At 37.0% G+C, this 20677-nt stretch overlaps 1 non-coding gene across 1 annotated transcript; it reads left to right on the top strand.

The window, feature by feature from the left end:
- Positions 1–5962: 5962 nt before the first annotated feature.
- LOC120080685 (small nucleolar RNA R71) lies at positions 5963–6069 on the top strand. The gene has a single exon (XR_005482634.1). It is a non-coding gene; the product is annotated as a small nucleolar RNA R71 (small nucleolar RNA).
- The last annotated feature ends 14608 nt before the right edge of the window (positions 6070–20677 follow it).

The raw sequence follows: 20677 nt of genomic DNA, 5'->3' as shown, positions 1-20677 counted from the left end.
TATATACCAAAGTTTCCTTAGATCATGTTCAAGTCTTCTCTCAAAATATTTCTAAGACCTAGGGACTACAAGCTTAACCTTTAAAAATACTTTACTAACTTCCGGAACATCGCATGATTTATTTCAAAAAGAAACAAAAATTTTTTCACCAGGGTGTCGAATGATTTTATCCTTGCATATTTCTTGTCATTGTTATTTTTTTCCGACCATGCACTGATCCGAGTGCCCTGCCTTCATTTTGGCTCACCCCCACGTGTGTCATGCGGACATCCAACTACGAGCAATGCGCTCTTTCTCAGACTAAACTCATACCTACTTGGCAGAAAAGTTGCGGTCATTTATTTATGTGTTGATCCTGGTGACTTACTTTCGTTTTGGCTTGCCCCCACGTGTGTCATGCGGACATTTAACTATGGGTAAGTACCTTTCACAACTTAACTTTTATCAACATGGGTTTCCCATTGTGTTAACAGTGGAGTTATTATTCTCAAAATTTTTCTCTCTCTCTTTTTTTTTTTCAAAATAGCAAGGTCGAAAATAAATACTTCACCCCCAAATTTAAAATGTTCTCATTGCCAAAAGATTGAAATGAGTCGTGCGATGTTCTTAGAATGCTTCGTAAAGAGAGTTTGAAAGAAAGGTAGCAACCCTCTAACTTCTAGAATTATTTCATGAGGTGACTATCTCAAAGTTAAGTTGACTCTAGTATTTACGAAAGAAATAGAAGTATGTTTTTCATCATTGAAATCATAATTGGCAAAGGGATAGCATGCGGTAACCTACTAAAGTTATCCATGTCAAATGATTGCTGTAATCAAAGAGGATGCGGTGATAAAACTTTTAAAACTAAGATGCGATGCGATAGTGCTAAATTTGAAATAGAGATAAGGAAGAATACACCCCCAAATTTGCACTGTCACCCGCATTGTGTATTGACTCATCCATCTTTGCGGCTATCACTCTTCTTTGGGTTGCGGTGATGGAGTGAGATAATTTGCTGCTCATGTAACATCTCCGCAATCTTGTGCCTTAATCGTTGTAAGCAAACAGTGAGAGGGTCAAATGATTTCAAACAAAAGAAATTCTTTTACCGCAAATTTTTTATTTATTTTTATTTTTTAGAGAAGTCAGAATAGATAAAGTTGAACAAATATGGTGTAATAAAAATTCAGAGTAGTGGAGAAAAGTTGAAGATTCCATGCTTCCTAAAAACTTGTGTTCCCGATGGATTGCGAACGTCTGATAACGCAGGGACCACCTACTTCCTTCTTCATTCAAGGTTTCTTAGGTCCACGGACTCGACTTGGCAATGCCAGTCTTCTCCATGATACGCTTTTACTCGTTGCCCATTAACTTTAAACATACGGATCCTGTCTTCGATAATCAGCTCCACCGTACCATATTGAAATATTTCTTTAATGATGAATGGTTCAGACCATTGTGATTTTTAACTTGCTAGGAAAGAGTCGTAGTCTCGAATTGAAGAGCAAGACCTTTTGCCCGACTTGGAGGTTCTTACCGCATATGTGTTTGTCGTGTCAGCGTTTGGTGCGCACTTTGTAAATCTTCACGTTCTCATATGTGTTAATCCTCCATTCTTCTAGCTCGACCAGTTGCATTTTTCGTGCTTCTCTTGCTTTCTTCAAATCAAAGTTCAGCTTCTTTACCGCCCAAAGTGCCTTATATTCCAGCTCCAAAGGCAAATGACACGCCTTACCAAATACCAACGCATAAGGGGACATACCTATTGGTGTTTTAAATACAGTCCGGTATGCTCACAACGCATCGCCAAGCTTTGTTGCCTAATTTTTTCATGAAGGCCTTACTACCTTCTCAAGTATCAGCTTAATTTCTCGATTGGACACCTCGACCTGACCATTCGTCCGCGGATGGTATGCGGTGGCCACTTTGTGGAGAATGTTGTATTTGTGCAGCAGCTTCTTGATATTATGATTGAAAAGTGGTCATCACTTATGATGGCACGTTGAGTGCCAAAACAAGTGAAAATATGTTTCTTCAGGAATTGGGAGACTACTGCCACATCACTTGCGGCGCATGCCACTGCCTCTACCCACTTGGAGACATAATCGACGGCTAATAAAATGTAGTGTTTACAATTCAAGGGAGGGAATGGTCCCATGAAATCAAACCCCCATACGTCGAACAATTCAAGCTCCAAGATAGAGTTCATCAGCATGGCATGTTTTCATGAAATGTTACCTGTGCGTTGGCACTGATCACAGTTCATTATGTAGTTAGCTGCATCCTTGAACAATGTAGGCCAAAAGAATCTACTCTGTAAAACTTTGGCTACGGTGCGCTATCCTCCGAAGTGCCCACCATATGGTGAGTCGTGACATTGCAATAATATGCGTTGTTGAGTAGCATTTGGTACGCATAATCACAAAATCTGGTCTGCCCCTCTTTTATACAGATTCAGCACATCTCAATAGTAATGTCTGCATTCATGTTTGAGCTTCCTCTGTTGGTAGTAAGTGTAATCTTCAGGAAATTGCTCACAAACCAGATAATTGACTATGTCTGCATACCAGGGCAATTCTTCAATGTGGAACAGCTGCTCATCCGGGAACACCGCACTCACCTCAGACTCATTGCAGACAACCTCAGGATTTTCCAATCTAGATAAGTGATCCGCAACTTGGTTCTCTATCCCCTTCCGGTCGATTATTTCTATGTCAAATTCTTGAAGGAGGAGAACCCATTTGATCAACCTTGGCTTTGTGTCCTTTTTTGTCATTAAGTACTTTATTTTCGGGTGATCAGTATGGATGAGTACCTTTGTTCCCAATAGATATGCTCAAAAATTTTTCAACGCAAAAATTACCGCCAGAAGCTCTTTCTATGTGGTGGTATAATTTGTCTGAGCAAGATTTAAAGTTTTACTCGCATATGCGATGGGATGCAAGATTTTTTTTCTCTTTTGCGCTAAAGCCGCTCCCATCGCATACCCGCTTGCATCGCAGATTATTTTAAAAGGCAGTGTCCAATCAGGTGCAATCAATATGGGTGCGATAATCAGCGCATTCTTCAAAACTCAAAATGCTTTGAGGCTGTTATCAAAATCAAATTTTCTATCAGCCTCTAACAACACACTCAATGGTCGTGCTGTTTTCGAAAAATCTTTGACAAAGCATATGTAAAATCTAGCGTGCCCCAAGAAGCTTCGTACAACCTTCACGCTTGTTGGAGTTGGAAGTTTTTCAATTGCTTCGATTTTTACTTTGTCCACCTCCAACCTATCCCGGGAAACCTTGTACCCCAACATTATGCTCTCCTTCACCATGAAATGACATTTTTTCCAATTAAGCACCAGATTCGTCTCTTCGCATCTCTTCAGTATCTTCTCCAAATTGGCTAGACAGACTTCATAGGTGTTTCTATAAACAGAGAAATCGTCCAAAAATATTTCAACAGAGTCCTCAAGATAATCTAAAAAGATGGTCGTCATGCACCTTTGGCATGTTCTTGGCGCATTGCAGAGGCCAAACGGCATGCAACGAAAAGCAAAGGTCCCATATGGGCAGGGGAATGTAGTCTTGTCTTGATCTTCTGGAGTTATCACAATATGGTTGTACCTGACATAACCATCCAGAAAGCAATAAAAGTCATTTCCAGCTAGACGGTCTAGCATTTGATCAATGAACGACAGAGGGAAATGATCTTTCTTTGTGGCCGCATTCAGCTTGCGGTAATCCATGAAAATGTGCCACCTAATGATGGTTCTTTATGGTATTAATTCATTGTTTTCATTCGGGACTACTGTCATGCCGCCCTTTTTCGACACACACTGTACGGGGCGAACCCACGTGCTATCTGCTATGGGATAGATAATGCCCACATCTAATCATTTAATGATCTCCTTTTTTATGACCTCTTTCATTGCAGGGTTGAGTCTGCGTTGATGTTCGATCGTTGCCTTATGGTCCAAGACGAATGCGGTGCACATAGTACACTGGGTTGATTCCTCTAATGTCGGCAAACGTCCAGCCAATTGCTCACACATGTTTCCTTAGAATGCTCATCAACGCATTCTCCTAGTCTTCGTTGAGTTCAGAGGAAATGATAACTGGCAGCTTCTCATTCTGCCCCAAAAAGCGTACTTTAAATGATTCGGCAGGGTCTTTAATTCCAGTGTTTGTGGTTCTACTAGGGTTGGTTGTGTTGTTTTTCTTTCTTCTTTTCCTATTGGCTTTTCTTCTTGATTTGCGATCATTTCTTCTTCCTTGCTTGTTTTTGTCATGATCGCATTACAGGCAGTAACGGATGTGCTGGCATCCCCTTCTTCGTTCTCTTCATCAAAATTTTCTTCCTCAATCAAATTCTAGTCATCATCTGAGTCATGTAGGTCTTCTTCATCCGGAAACTTCATGGCACGAATTATGTTAAACTTGAGCTTCTGTCCATTGATACTCAAAGTGATTTCCCTTTTATGCACATCAATCTGAGCATGACCTGTTGATAAAAATGGTCGCCCCAGAATGATGGGCACATCTTTGTCGACCTCGTAGTCCAAAATGATGAAGTTGGCTAGTAGGATAAATTTGTCAATGGTTATCAGCACGTCCTTCACCTTTCCCTCTGGATGCACCAGAGATCTATCGGCCAGTTGGAGAGTCATGGTTGTAGGCACAAGTTGCCTCACATTCAGCTGCCTAAAGATTAACAGAGGCATCAAATTTATGCTAGCTTCCAGGTCACACAGAGCTTGCCCGATCTATAGTCCTCCTATGAAGCAAGGAATAGTAAAGCTCCCAGGATCGCTCATCTTTGGTGGAATGATTGATTTTGAACTCTGAGTTAGTGCCACCGTGGCAAACTTACCAGCTCCTCTCTTCTTAGTTACCATATCCTTCAGAAACTTTGCTTGGGTAGGCATTTCCTCAATCGCTTCACTGAAAGGAATATTAATATATAATTGCTTTAACATAGACAGAAAACGTTGGTATTGTACCTCTTCATTCTTTTTCTTCCTTAGTCTCTGCGAGAAAGGGGGTAACTGCACTTTCACGGTTCCCATCTCAGTTGGCTTTGAGGTCGATGCAACCTCTAGTTCTACTGCTTCTTTTTCTCTTTCTTCACCGCAACTTCAGATTCTTCCGCATTGGGAGCTGTCTGACTACGCTCCTTCTTTTCTACCTCCACAGTCTTCCCACTTCGCAATGTCACAACCTGACATTGTTCTTTACTTGATCTCCCCGGATTGCATAGGAGTTTTGTTGAACTCGGCAGAGCCCCTTGCATTCTACTCTTCAGCTCACTCGTAATCTGGCCCATCTGTAATTCTAGATTGCGGATGGACGTAGCCTGACTTTGAAGCACAGTTTTGTTTTTCTCTATGTATTGTTTCAACAGGCTCTCCAAGGAAGAAGATTGAGGTGGTTGTGAGCTACTTGCTTGATTATTTGTCTGATCGTTGTTGCGTGGGAAGAATCCTGGTGGCCCTTCTTTCTGCGCCACGGGTTGGAAATTCTATTGTTGATTCTTCCAAGCAAAATTGGGGTGGTTTCTCCACCCGGGGTTGTAGATATTCGAAAAAGGATTATTTTTCATAAAGTAAACGAATTGTGGATTTTGCAGGCAATCTTCCATCACGTGCCCATCACCGCAACTCGCACACCTTCAGGTGTTTTGACTAATTGCTTTGATTTTCCTATTTTGCAGTGTTGGGCTGCTAATCGCAATTCCCTAGATTAGATTCATCATTGCGGTCATCTGATTTTGTAGTGAAGCAATAGCACCATTACTTGCGTCATTGTCTTTGATTCTCAATCTCTGGTCACTTTCTCTCCAATATTTATGGTTCTTAGAGATGTGATCCAAGATATTCTTTGCCTCGTCATGCGTTTTATCAAACAGACCACCAGTGGCTGCCGCATTGGCAGTGGTCTGTGAAGCAGGATTCAAACCATGATAAAAAATTTCCATTTGAAGGCAGTCTGGAAAACCATTGTGTGGACAATCCCTGACCAACCTTTTAAACCTCGCCCAAGCATCGCTGAGCGATTCATCCATGTCTTGTTCAAAATTTGTAATGAGTTTCCTTCGTCTGGCATTCTCAATAGGTGGAAAATATTTCTTCATAAACTTCTCCACGACCTGTTCCCATGAAGTGATCTCTCCCAGTTTGAGAGAATATGCCCATTTCCTAGCCTGATCACAGAGAGAAAATGGGAACAAAGTTAGTCGAACTTCTTCGGCAGAGATGTTCGGGAACACAAAAGTATTGCAGATTTCAATAAAGCTTCGGAGCTGGGCGTGCGGGTCCTCGCCACGCCTTCCTCCGAATTGTCCTGTAGTTTGGATCATCTACAGCATCACCAACTTCATTTCAAATCGGCTTCCGTCAAGGGCAGGCCTCATGATTCATAAAGAGAAATCATAGTTATCATTTGGTGCTTCATTTCCAGGCTGCTTCGCCATCTCTTCTTTATCTGACCGTGGTTGTTGTTGGCGGTTTCTCAGTATCTGTCTAAACGTTCTCTCAATCTCCGAGTCGTAATTTTCTAGAGATTGAGAGTCTGCAATGAAATAAAAAAAATTACCGTTAGCATACTATTTTTTCGAAGTCCCCGGCAACGGCGCCAAAAACTTGATGCTTGATTTTATGAAATGAATTATGGATGATATGCGATGGTGAAATTGCATTGTGCACTCAAGTTTCCTTAGCAGAATCCAAGTGTAAATTCCACTAAGTTTCCTGGTAGGCCCAGGGTCGAACTCAAGAACTTGTGAAAACAAGTTGCATTGGTAATTTTTAGGAAAATTTTGCGGTAACCAAGTAAATAAATTGTTGGTTTGTTGTTGATTGCGTTAATGAAAAAAACCAATTGCGGCGGATTTGAGAAAAGTCAGTTGTGTGATAGATACATTGAGTAAGCGGATGAACGGGTTGAGAAGATCTTTAGCTAGCGTTACTTGGAAATGCGTCAGACTATGCGATCATGCTACAACCATGCACAACAAGTCATTTTCCAATGCAAATTCGATGCTCCTAAGTCTAGGACACATATGTTGAATGCAAATGTGTCCATAGAGCTTATCCCTAAGTCTCTACTCTTTTCTTATGCGATGATGCAGAATGCATAAAGGCAAGGTGACTGCATACAATCATATCCTATCTCTGGGATGCATGCGATGTGTTGATAACAAATAGTGCTTATTCCTAAGCTTCTATCTGTTGATTATGGATTCTAATCTGATTCTCCCGAGCCTAGATTCTAACCTGACCTTCCCAAGCCTAGATCCTGTCCTTAGACTACCCTCTCGAGTATCTCTAATGGACGAACGAAGCATACATAATACAAGATAATCGCATAGAATGAAGATTCCCTAATTCTGCTAGCTAAATGCTTCTTAACCCATTCAACTGATTTAGCTACTCATGCATAAATAACAAAGAGTGAACAGATATAGAGAAGTAGATTCCATTTCGATAAATGAGTGGAGTACAAAATAACAATGGAAGTCAAAGATAGAGAGCCTGTAGCAATTCCTTGCTGGCCGAGGCTTTTACACTGTAAATCTCTATTCGGTTCCAAAGATGTTCCTGCTTCCGTAGGCGTCGACCCTCTCTCTGTCCTTGAAGCTTCCAGCGCTCTCCCAAGCTTACCAGAACGATCTTTCAGCACCACCTTCCTCTCTCACGTCCGCCTTAAAACGAAAGGAAAACTATGAACAAAGACGTGCGAACTGAAGTATGAAATTTCGAACTGCCAAACCCCTTTTTTGAAGGTTGCCTTTGGTATTTATAGACATCCAAGGTGAACGGCAGCTTCTCTCTCATGATTGTGCAGATGAGACGACTTTAATTCCCCTGACTGATGCGCGGAATATTTTTCACTGAAAAGCTGAATGTACTTGTATTGTTAGCGGCTGTCAACTTAATTCGGATTCGACTGTCATCAGCTTTCTGTCCCATCGTGATTAATTAGTCTTTCACCCAGATGCACCCACCATGTTGCGTTGACCAAGTTGCGGAAATCCTTCTCGGGCAAATATTTGCGAACATGATCACTGCAAAGCCTTGCGGTGAAGTTGCGCTCGACCACTAATTTCCTATGATCGTAATTCTTGCCTTGCGTCAACGCATATTCTGCATAAAAATATAAAAATTAACTATTCCTATGCGATGAACGCATGCAACCGCAATATTATGAAATTGATGCTTAATAGACGCAATTTAACATGTTTTATTAACGTGAGCCAACATTGTTTAAGAACTTGGCACTATGATAACGTGCATTTCTGCCCATTCTCACACCACCACAATGGCTACCTTGGTATTCTCGATGTGAAAATCCAGAAGTGTGGGCTCTGTGTTGACTTGGTTAGAGGAAGAGACCAGAGAAACAATCATGTAAACATTAAGCAAGTGGGAGATGATAAGATTTATCATATAGACAATGCCCAATTGTTTAGAAGAAGCTCCGCGGTCGTTTAGCAAAAGCTTCGCGATCGTTTAGCTATCGGCTAGCTGAGTGAACTATCGTATAGAATCACTCCATAATCGTCTAGTCTCTCTTCAGCTGTCATTTAGTAAATCTCATTCACTTGACAGCCACCGTGAGAACTTGCCTAGAATAGAAATTCTCACAAAAACATACTAAATTTAGGAAAACACTTTTCCTTTTATCTTACGGTTACCATGAAACCATCAATTGGTTACTAGAGAAAAAGATATAATTATCCAATAATTAATATTATTATAAATATATATAATAACCAACTTACCATAGTATATTTATAACCTATAGTTTTAATATTTCATCTCATGAAACATATAAACCATAGCTCTTTTTCTATTTCATGGTACTTAATGTAAATCTCATTTACATTAATCCTCCACTTAATGTATCTCATACACCACACCAATCATATCATATATAATCAAATTACCTCTTGTCAATTTATACGTTTCAAATCAACACTAAGAACTGATTCTCAACTTGAATCCATTGAGCTACCATTAAGACCTTATGGACCTGTAGCTCGAAGCTCCAACAGTACGTGAATAACTGACTAAACTCTTTAGTCATGGGATCCACCATCCGTTAACTACCAGGCACTCCACTAAAGACACACAGCTAAACTCTCCTTACTACAGATATATTATGAGTCCATATCAACCAATCAACAGTGCGATAACCTTTCATAGATCGCTCGTAAGTACAGCTGGGCCAATAATTGTTATCCCCTATCATTACATCTAACTCCTTAAGTACCACTGATTCTTCTAATGAACATAAGTCATAGTCCTACTATAACTGAGTCCTCTTTTCCAAAGAGAAGTTGTGGCCACTATGTTTAAGCCCCAGAATTAGCCCATAAGGGAGCAATTTATCTATTTATCCCTGCTTCGGGGAATGAGTGAATTCCATCTTGTGTAACTGAGTTTTCATATCCCAAATCAGACAAGTCCCTAAAAAGATAGGCATGTTGATTTGGCAATCTGGCCACTCTCACCCATACTAATTAAAGGATCGCCCTCAAAAGCAGGAGTTCCCAAAACACTCAGGATTGAGGTCATGTCACCTATGGTCATTTAGGTGAGATGTAAGTCTCCAGTGTCAACGGCGTTATATATAGAGACGAATCATCTCGTGGTCCGGTCTTATACAAACTCTTTGTATAGGACACCCTCGCTGGCATGTCTCCACATGAATGGTCAGGATCTACCATCTGTAGTAGTTCACAACACTTGCAAACCTCTACAAAGCGAGCCGTATCCATAGTGTCACCAGAATCAAGTAACCTTTCTTAATCCTTATACTACAGACCTATTTAGGTTATCATTTAAGGAATGATCCACTTGTCTATCTCATATACATGCTTAAGTTTACATACAATAACCATGAAACTTTGTTTATTGGATATAAGTAAATGTCAGATAAAATAACTCTTATTTTATTCATAACAATGTGTATATATTACAAACTACGAGACTCCAGGAGAATTAGGACACCAATCCCAACATATGTATGCATGCATTATAACATTTCCATGCACCATTTATAATATAATTGTTATAATATATGGTTGAATGTATGTATGGAAAGTATGTTATAGTATGATTCATTACCTAGTTATATAATTGTTATATATATTAGTAATTAATGGAGATTGCATGAAGCATGACGTTACCTTAGGTTAATTTATAAATGTTATGATTAATAAGTTTTATTCTTTACAAACCACGAGTTTTAGGACATAAAATCCAACAATTACAGTTTTAGCATCAAAATTTCCCTTTAATTTACTTGTAATTGTTGTAATTGGTCCCTTGTTTATAGGCTTAATGTGCGAAGAAGGGTCATTAAATTTGCTAGAGTCAATAGAGTTGAAATTAGGCTGTAATTTGAAGTTTATGAAGCAAGGCACATCAGAAATTGAAGATGGAAGTTGCTTCTGTAAAACAGCACCACGGTGTTGTTCATCAGCAGTCCCAGAATTGCGATAACGTTGTGGCGCTCTTCAACAACATTGCGGCATTATTCTTCAACATTTCCAAAAACGCGTGAGTGCGAAGTCAAATAGTCCAACTAGATTGGTTTGGTCCGGTTTGAGTTGATTCCAACCAGTTTAGCCTTTTTTGGTCCGATTCAACTTGGTTTGGTGCCTTAGAGGTCCGATTAAGGATTTCTTAGTTAGTTCAGGCCGGTTGGAACAGTTCGGGAGTGGCTTGGAGCTGAAGCTGAGTTATTATTGTAATAATTTAGTTGTTTGCTTACTAAGGATGCCAAAACTGATCCACTTCACTATGTGTTTAATTAATTATGCATTATGAATGTATGTTTTAATTAAATTAAATCTTGTTTGTGCATGAAGTATGCCATGTAGATTTAAAATTCCACCATAAGAAAACATATTGCATGCATTGAAAGTATGTTATAAATGTTATCCTATATAGTATGCATGTGTAGGATTTCGTGAGTTTTAATATAAGTTGTTATATTAAATTATGAAATGTATGATATATGTTATGAGAATGTCTAAGTTATTATGAAATGAATTAGATATTTAAAATCTATAACAAAGATAAATGCATACTCACCTAGGGTTAACAAATAACAACATATTTTAATAGTCAAAATATGTCGTTATCTTATCAAACTTTAGTTACAAACCCACCCAGCAAGATCCTATCTAAGGTTGAAAGTACTTAAGTTGATGATTTACAGAACACCTACTACATGGGGATCGAACCAGTTCTTGAGTCTTGTTAACCTCGTTTTATGAGCATGCGTGAGCGATGTGAGGTAATAAATGGTTTATCACTTAGACATCGCAAGTTAAAATCCAATATAAAAGTTACACTCAAATAAACACCTAGACATAGGTTGTTTTAATTAGACAAAATATACCCAAATTGTCTAGAACACTTCAGTAGGAGATTAGTGATATATATGATATATTATTTTTAGCTCTGACGTCCCTAAGAGTTTATACCATGAGATTCATGCTCGACTTCGTGTCCTTTTTAGGCGATCGTTCCATTCAGAATGTGTTTGCATGGGTCAATAGCAAGGTGAATAGAGAAAGTTGTTCATAGTAAGTGAAAGAAGGAAGTATGTCAACACATCCTACGGTCTTCTCCAATTCGGTTGCACTGTTAGATTCCTTTGTTTTGCTTGCATGTCGTTTTTAGCGACCACATATTCGAACGGTTGTGACTTGAGCATCGAAACAACCACAAACTCCATAAATGGATAGGGTCTCATAGGTCCGTCTTCAGCCTTGTCTGTAGCTTGTTGATACCGATCTCTAGGATCTGAAAATGACGGGTTACACTTACAAGAATTATTAAGTGTTAATAAATTCTTGACCATAGAGTGATAACTAAATGCTATAGGAATAAGAGTTATTATATTGTTAGTATTTAGTCAAGAGTGTCTTGGTTCAATGAAGGAGTAATTGACTACCACTTGGTAGTGGTTATTCTTACTCACTGAACTATTGTTGCAAACTAATGAGTTATGGGTACTTTATTACTTTTGCTAAAACTTGATTAGATTTAATAGCTTTTCACTAATAGAATTTATTTATACTTTCAGCATGCCAAACTCAATAATTCAACTACTTGTTTCGGATAAGTTTAACGGTGACAATTACTCAATATGGAAATCAAATATAAATATGATACTTGTGATTGATGATTTCAGGTTTGTTTAAATGGAGGAATGTCCTCCAGTTCTCGGCTTATCAACAAACCAAAATGTTGAAGATGCCTATGAGAACTGGGTAAGGGCAAATGAAAATGCCCGAGCCTATATTTTAGCAAGCATATCTGATATCTTAACTAAAAGACACGAGAGAATGATTATTGCTAAGACGATCATGGATTCATTACAGGTAATGTTTAGACAACCATCCACATCTATCAGGCACAATACTCTTAAGTACATTTACAATTGCCGCATGAAGAAAAGAACCTCTGTTCTGGATATGATTGTCCACTTCAATATGGCAAAGGCAAACGATATTGTCATAGACGAAAAGAGTCAAGTTAGTTTCATCATGGAATCTCTTCCAAAGAGTTTTCTATAGTTTCGAACTAATGCAATGATGAATAAGATTGATTATAGTCTAACCACTCTTTTAAACAAGCTTCAGACTTACCAATTTCTTATGAAGAGTAAGGGACATGAAGGAGAAACAAACGTTGTTACCTCCAAAAAGTTCCAAAAGGGATCATCCTTAAAAACAAGTTTAGACCTTCCACTTCACAAAATAAAAGTATTCCAATGAAGAAGAATGATAAAGGGAAAAGAAAGGCTCCTTCAAAACACAAAGGCAAGGGAAAAGTTACAGACAAAGGAAACTGTTTCCACTGCAACGAAGATGGGCACTGGAAAAGAAACTACCCCGAATACCTTGCTAAGAATAAAGTTGAAAAGGCAAAACAAGGAAAATATGATTTACTCATTGTTGAAACATGTTTAGTGGAAAATGATAACTCTACCTGGATACGTGGGGGCCACTCACTATATTTGTACTTTTATTTAGGAAACTAGTTCCTAGAAACACTTGCAGAGGGCGAGACGACTTTCAAGGTTGAAACAAGAGAATTCATCTTAACTAAATTAGTGGGAGACCTAAAGTTATTTTTTTGAGATAGATTCATTTTACTTGAAAATGTATTTTATGTTTCTGATATAAAAAGGAATTTAATATTTATCTCTTGTTTGTTAGAACAATTGTACAAAATGTTCATTAATTCAAGAGGTGTTTAAATATGTTGTGAAAAATTAGAAAGCAACTTATACGTGTTAAAACCGAGGCCTAAAACTATTTTGAATACTAAGATGTTTAAAACATCTGAGACTCGGAATAAAAGGCAAAAAGTTTCTCCTAATGCCTATCTTTGGCACTTGAGACTCGGACACATCAATCTCAATAGAATTGGGAGATTCATCAAAAGTGGACTCCCAAATCAGTTAGAAGACAATTCTTTACCTATTTGTGAATCCTGTCTTGAGGGTAAGATGACCAAAAGATCTTTTTACAAGAAAAGATTTTAAAGCCAAAGAACCCTTAGAACTCATGTATTCAAACCTCTATGATCCGATGAATGTCAAAGCACGATGAAGATATGAAAAGTTCAAGGAGTATAAGGTAAAGGTTGAGAACCTGTTAGGTTAAACGATTAAAACACTTTCATCAAATCGAGGTGGTGAGTATATGGACCTAAATAAAAAGATTATTTGATAGAACAAGGAAGCTAATTCCAATTTATAACATCTGGTACACCTTGACAGAATGGTGTATTGGAAAGGAGAAATAGAACCTTGTCAGACATGGTTCGTTCAATGATCAGCTATGCTTAGTTTCCTAATTTTTTTTTAGGATATGCAGTACAAACTGTCGTATACATTTTGAATATGGTTCCTTCAAAAAGTTTTTCAGAAACACCATATGAATTATGAAGATGGCATAAAGGTAGTTTACGTCACTTCAGAATTTGGGAATGCCCGATATATGTGTTGGTGTAAAACCAAAGAAGTTGGAACTTCGTTCAAAACTGTGCCTATTCATAGGATACCCCAAAGAAATGAAAGATGGTCCGTTTTATAATCCTCAAAATGATAAAGTGTTTGTATCGACAAACGCTAGATTTTAAGAGGAAGATCACATAATCGATCATCAACCTCACAATAAGCTAGTCTCGAATGAAATCTCCAAAAAAAACTATAAATAAACCAACAAGAGTTGATCGAGTTGGTTCTTCAACAAGAGTTGTTGATGGAACTGGTACTTCTGGTCAGTCTCATCCTTCTTAAGACTTGAGAATGCCTCGACATAGGGGGAGGGTTGTTCAACATCCTGTACATGGGTTTAACAAAAACTCAGGTTGTCACTCCTAATGATGGCATCGAAAATCCATTGACCTTTAAACAGACAATGAATGATGTTGATAGAGACCAGTGTATCAAAGCCAATGACCTCGAAATTTCTATGAACTTCAATTCCGTCTGAGAACTTTTATATCATCCAGATGGGGTAAAACCTATTGGTTGTAAATGGATCTACAAGAGGAAACGATACCAAGTTGTTAAGGTAAAAACCTTTAAGACTCAGTTGGTGGCAAAGGGTTATACCTAAAGAGAATGGGTGGACTATGAAGAAACCTTCTCTCCTGTTGCCATGATAAAGTCAATTAGAATACTCTTGTCCATAGCCGCCTTTTATAATTATGAAATTTGGCAAATAGATGTATAGGCAGCCTTTCTGAATGGCAATCTTGAAGAGTATCTATATGACTCAACCAGAGGGGTTCATTGAACAGGGCCAAGAGCAAAAGTTTGCAAGCTAAAACAATCCATTTACGGGTTGAAACAAGTACTAGATCCTGGAATATAAGGTTTGACACTACGATCAAATCTTATGGATTTGAACAGAATGTTGACAAACTTTGTATATACAAGAAGATTGTCAACAAAACTGTAACATTCCTGGTGGTTTTTGTTGATGACATCCTACTCAAAGGGAATGATGTAGGATACCTGATTGACATTAAGTAGTGGCTATCAATGCAATTCGAAATGAAAGATTTGGGAGAAGTCCAGTTTGTTCTTGGAATCAAAATTGTTCAGAATCACAAGAATAAAATGTTAACCCTATCTCAAGCATATATAGATAAGATGTTGTCTAGATATAAGATGCAGAATTCCAAGAAAGGTTTGTTATCTTTCAGGCATGGAATTCATCTATCAAAGGAATAGTGTCCTAAGACACCTCAAGAAGTTGAGGACATGAAACATATTACCTATGCATCAGCGGTTGGTAGTCTGATGTATGTCATGTTGTGTACACGATCTAACATATGTTATGCAATAGGAATCATTAGCAGGTTTCAGTCCAATCCTGGATATGATAAATGGCCTGCCATTAAAAATATACTCAAGTATCTTTAGAGAACTAGGGACTATATGCTTGTGTATAGCGGTAAGGATCTGATCCTTATAGGATACACTAACTCTGATCGATATAGATTCGAGGAAATTAACTTCGAGATAAGTGTTCACTCTAAACGGATGAGCTATAGTTTGGAGGAGTATAAAGTAAAGTTGTATTGTTGACTCTACCATGGAAGTAAAGTACGTGGTTGCATGCGAAGTGACAAAGGAAGTAGTATGGCTTAGAAAGTTCTTAACGGATTTGGAAGTGGTTCCAAATATGTATCTGTCTATCACCCTCTATTGTGATAACAGTGGAGCTATTGCAAATTCCAAAGCACCTAGAAGTCATAGGCACGAAAAGCATAATGAACGCAAATACCATCTCATCAGGGAGATTGTACATCGAGAAGGCGTGATCGTCACATAAATAGCCATAGAGATAACATTTTTTATTCGTTTATTAAGGCCCTCACGACTAAAGTGTTTGAGGGTCACCTAGTGAGTCTAGGACTTGATAGGATAAACAAGCATAAAGCGGAAGCAAACAGAATCATTAAATACTCTAATTATACTTAATTTGAGTTCAAAAGCATGTTTAAAACATATTTAATAGAAAGAGAGTTTCATATGTGTATACCTTTGTAGAATCACTCTTGATCCTTATTGAACTCCACGACTTTGATCTCCAAATCCTTAGTAGACCATCAAGAGGAGCTTCTCTACTAATCTCAGCCTAGGATTGAGTGGTGGAAACTCTAAATTGAGAGGCATTAAGGTTGGGATTGGAAAGAGTTTGAGAGAGTTTCTAAAAATCTCAAAAGTTTCCAAAATTCAGCATGCTTTCATGTCCAAAATTCTGAATAATGTATTTAATAAGTTCTAGCATGCAAGCACTCAAACATTCAGCTAATTGACACTTTAGTTAGCACTAAGTAAGTGGGCAAGGTGTTGAAAATGGGATTAATCCACTAATAAGATCAAAATCTTGGAAATTTCCACTTTCAATTAAATTTCAAATTTTTATTTAAATTAATTGTAATTAATTAATTTAAACAACAAATTCAATTTCTAAAAAAAGATTTTTTTTATTTGAAATTAATTTGAATCAATTAAACAAATTTAATTGATTAAATAATAATAACTTAATATCAAATATTAAATTAATAAAACATCTAGTTTAAACATGAATTCCTATTTATGTAATCAATATTTAAATATTTTAAACTCTCCAATTATGTTTAATTTCGCTAAATTCAAATGTTAATTATATTGAGTATAATTATACAAACCCTAAATTGAATTCGAACATTTCAAATTCAAACCCTAATACTGGGTTTGAACACTTCAAATCTGCTCAATTTTCTAATTCAAGGTGTAATGTTTTAAAGTTAGTAAAGGGACCTTATGGACCTACATGAGCTCTAACGTTTTGAGATTAATCGGTTAAACTCTTTAATCTGAGTTAATCAATATTCATTAACCACTAAGACATACCACTATAGCTCGATGGATGCACTCTCCTCACTGTAGATATATTTCTATCCACCTGATTTAACCATGATTAGTAAGTCGATCCTTTAAATGTTGTTTGTATTTCCAGCTAGGTCAAATTTACCGTTTTGTCCCTGTAAATACATCTTGCTCTTAAGCTCCCACTGATCCTCTATTGAACAATTGGTTTATAGTCCAACTAATTAAACCATGTCCCTCTCGGCCATGAAAGGACGGGGCCCCTTTGTTCAAGACCAGGAATCAATACTTAAGGAAACAACCTATTTACTAACCCTAAAACAGGTAAGAGTGAATTCCATCTTGCAAGACTATGTCCCCAGCTATCTATTCTTATCTCCAAAATGGGAGGCTTGTTGAGCAGTGCTATTGAACTACTCTCACCTATGCAGATCAAAGGATAATCCTGAATAAACAAGAGTTCATAGTTAGCTCAGGATAAAAATCGAGTTACCCTAGGTCATCAAATTGAAATAATCAATTTTAACAATAAATGGTCGTTATAAAGAAAACTGACTATTTCATGGTCTGGTCTTATGTAAAAACTCTTTTGCATAGGATGCCTCCACTCGCATGTCTCCATATGAACGATTTGGGGATTACGTTGTTTGTATCAGTATACAAAGTAGGCCTTATCCATAGTGTCCCAGGACGAGGTACCCAATCTCATCCATATACTTATAGACCTTTTTAGCTATATACTATAACTTGATCATCTTTTATATCTCTACATAACGTCACAGTATTATACTATAGCCATGAATTCGTTTATTAGATTTTATAACATAATTCTATTTCAATTTCAATAACACTTTTATTGAATAAATTCTTCAATAATACTTTTTATTGATAAATAGAATATGTTTCCATGATTACGAACTACGAATTCTACGACATTCGTAGCAGGACTACGGGTTATATAAATCTAGGGTAAGTGAAAGAAGTAGTGGGTATGTGATGTCCTAGTTTATTGTATTTATTTTTCTCTCACACTCAAAGTTATATATATATATATATCACCCCACTAGAGTTTTAGTCCACGTGGTAGTTTGTTGGGTTGTATGTCCTAAAACTCATGGTTTGTAAACATTAAACATATTCTATTTTACAATAAAGATGTTATTGAGGTTTATTCAATAAAAGATGTTATTGAATAAGTGAATTTCACATTTTAACCCTAAATCCAATAAACTAAGAATATCTCGCTACAATATGAATACTTGAAGTTTATGTAGAGACATAAAAGTGGATCAAGTTCGAGTAATAGCCAAATCGGTCTATAGTATAGGGATACATTAACCTGGGGACACTATCGGATGCGACTCACTTTGTACTTGATATAAATGATGTGATCCTAAATTGTTCATGTAGAGACATGCAAGTGGGGACGTCCTATGTCTGAGTCTGCATAAGACCGGACCACGAAATAGTCACTTTTACTTTATAACGTCGTTTACTGATAAGACTGACTGTTTCAATTCAATAGCCTAAGTAACTCGATCTTAATCCTGAGCTAACAATGAACTTTTGTTTATTTGGGATTATTCTTTAATCTGTATGGGTAAGAGTGGCTCAACATCGCCGACTCAATAAGCCTTTCATTTTAGGGGTAAGATCGGGTAGATAACTGGGGACATAGTCCTGCAAGATGGAATTCACTCCTACCTACTTTGAGAAAAAGTAGATAGGTTGTTCTCTTAACTGCTGACTTTGGGTCTTGAACAAAGGACCCCACCCTCTCATAGCCTGAGACGGACTCAGTTTGATGGTTGGATCGCAAACCAATTGTTCATTAGAGGATTAGTAGGACTTGAGGAGCAAGATATAATTACAGGGGTAAAATAGTAATTTTGACCTAGCAATAATTATGAACAATCTGTGAAGGATTGACTTATTAATCATGGTTAAATCAAGCGGATAGAAATATATCTATAGTGAGGAGAGTACAGCTACTGGACTTTAGTGGATTGTCCTAGTAGTTAACGAATGTTAGTTAATTAGGTTAAAGAGTTTAACCGGTTAATCTCTGATTGTTGGGGTTCATGATCTGTAGGCCCATTAGGTCCCCTTGATAGCTCATATCGAACTAAACCATAGAACAGTGTGACAACAATTTGAAATGTTCAAATTTGTTTCAAGGAATTATGATTAATTATATGCGATATAATTGACATTTAATTATGGAATTAAACAAATTGAAAAGTTCAAAATATTTAAATATGATTAAATATTATATGAATGGGGATTCATCTTTGGGATAGGTGTTTTATTAATTTAATATTTGATATTAAATTAAATTGTTTAATTAATTATTAAAATTAAAATTAATTGTTTGAGTTAATTTTATTTAAAATTAAATTTGAATGAAATTCAAAACATTAAAAACCAAAATTATTTTAAATTTATTTTATGAAAATTAATTTAAAAAGAAAAGAAATTAGGAAAGTGGATTTTTCCAACAAATTCCATTTTGCTTAATGAACAGAACCTGAAAAGTGCTTTAATTACTTTAAATTATGGAATTATTATGGCTAGTTTTGTATGGTTTGATGTGGTTTTTTTAGTGATTTTAGAAAACTGAACATTAGGAGTAAATTGGGCAAAAATTATCAAAACCCGGGGCAAAAGTCTAAATACGAGAATCTAGGGGTCAACTATGGAATTAGGAGGAAGCTAGAGGCCAAAATTGAAGAAAAGGAGGTAGAATTTAGAAGAAAAATCGAGAGGTCAACGTTGAGCTTGCATTGAAAAGCTACCCCAAGAAACTAAAGACCCGAAAGTTGAGAATAGGCCAGCGTTGCAGCATTGTGATGCTTTGGATGGTCGGTGCACCGTCAGGTAAAAAGGGGACCAATTTGGAGGAGATTTCAACCTAACACAGAACGGAAGTATCTAGAAAAGGACAGCTTAGCTGGAAATCATACGGTAATTCATTGGCGAAGGTCGAGAAAACCAAGATTCTGATTCGGTGATGGGGAAGGAAGATTGATTTTTGTTTCCCCAACTCTTTCCTTGTCTAATATGCTTTCTTTCCACTTAAGGTTTATGGATATTAAAAATTTGCATAGCTAAACTCTAGATTCTAAGGTGTTGTTAGATTTTTTGAATTTCTTGAATGAATTGTTGATATTGTAATTGTTTAATTGTTGATGAAGTTTATAAATTATCTATTCTTATTGCTTTGATTAACTAGCCATTAATCAATTGATTTAGGTAAATTCTACTGCTTGAAGAAGAGTTTAATTTTCTGGACTTGATAATTTAGATTATTACTCACGATTGCTTGAATGTGAATTGAGATTAATAAGGGGTGTAGTTGAAGGGTCTTAAAGCAACACTAGTTTAAGCAATAGTAAGTAATTCAAACTTGATAAACTAGAGCTAGAACGGAATGAGGTTGATGAAGGATTTCCTGTATTTAGAACTTATAGCCTCAACCTATCTCAATTAATTAATTGCATGTTACTACTATTAGAATTTTCTTATGAAACAACCCCTTGGATTCATTCTCCTCTGATTTGTCTCTTGTGTTTATTTGTCATTCACACTTAATTATTACTCATAAACCAGCCTCCAAGAGCCTAAATAAAAACGATAAGGAATCACAATAGCTAAGTTTAGGATAAATTGTGCACGCTAGTCTCTGAGGACGCTACTCAATTTTAATTGGGATTTTATTACTTCGATATGTACGCTTGTGTTCTAGTATCTAGATTTTGCCGCTACTGTCGAGGCCTGATAATAATAATTTT

This window comes from Benincasa hispida, chromosome 6, assembly GCF_027475165.1.
Source record: "Benincasa hispida cultivar pf3 chromosome 6, pf3_genome.v1.1, whole genome shotgun sequence".
In the NCBI taxonomy this organism is placed as follows: domain Eukaryota; kingdom Viridiplantae; phylum Streptophyta; class Magnoliopsida; order Cucurbitales; family Cucurbitaceae; genus Benincasa; species Benincasa hispida.
Note: the sequence above shows the minus strand (reverse complement) of the source record. Positions and strands in the feature narration are given on the sequence as shown.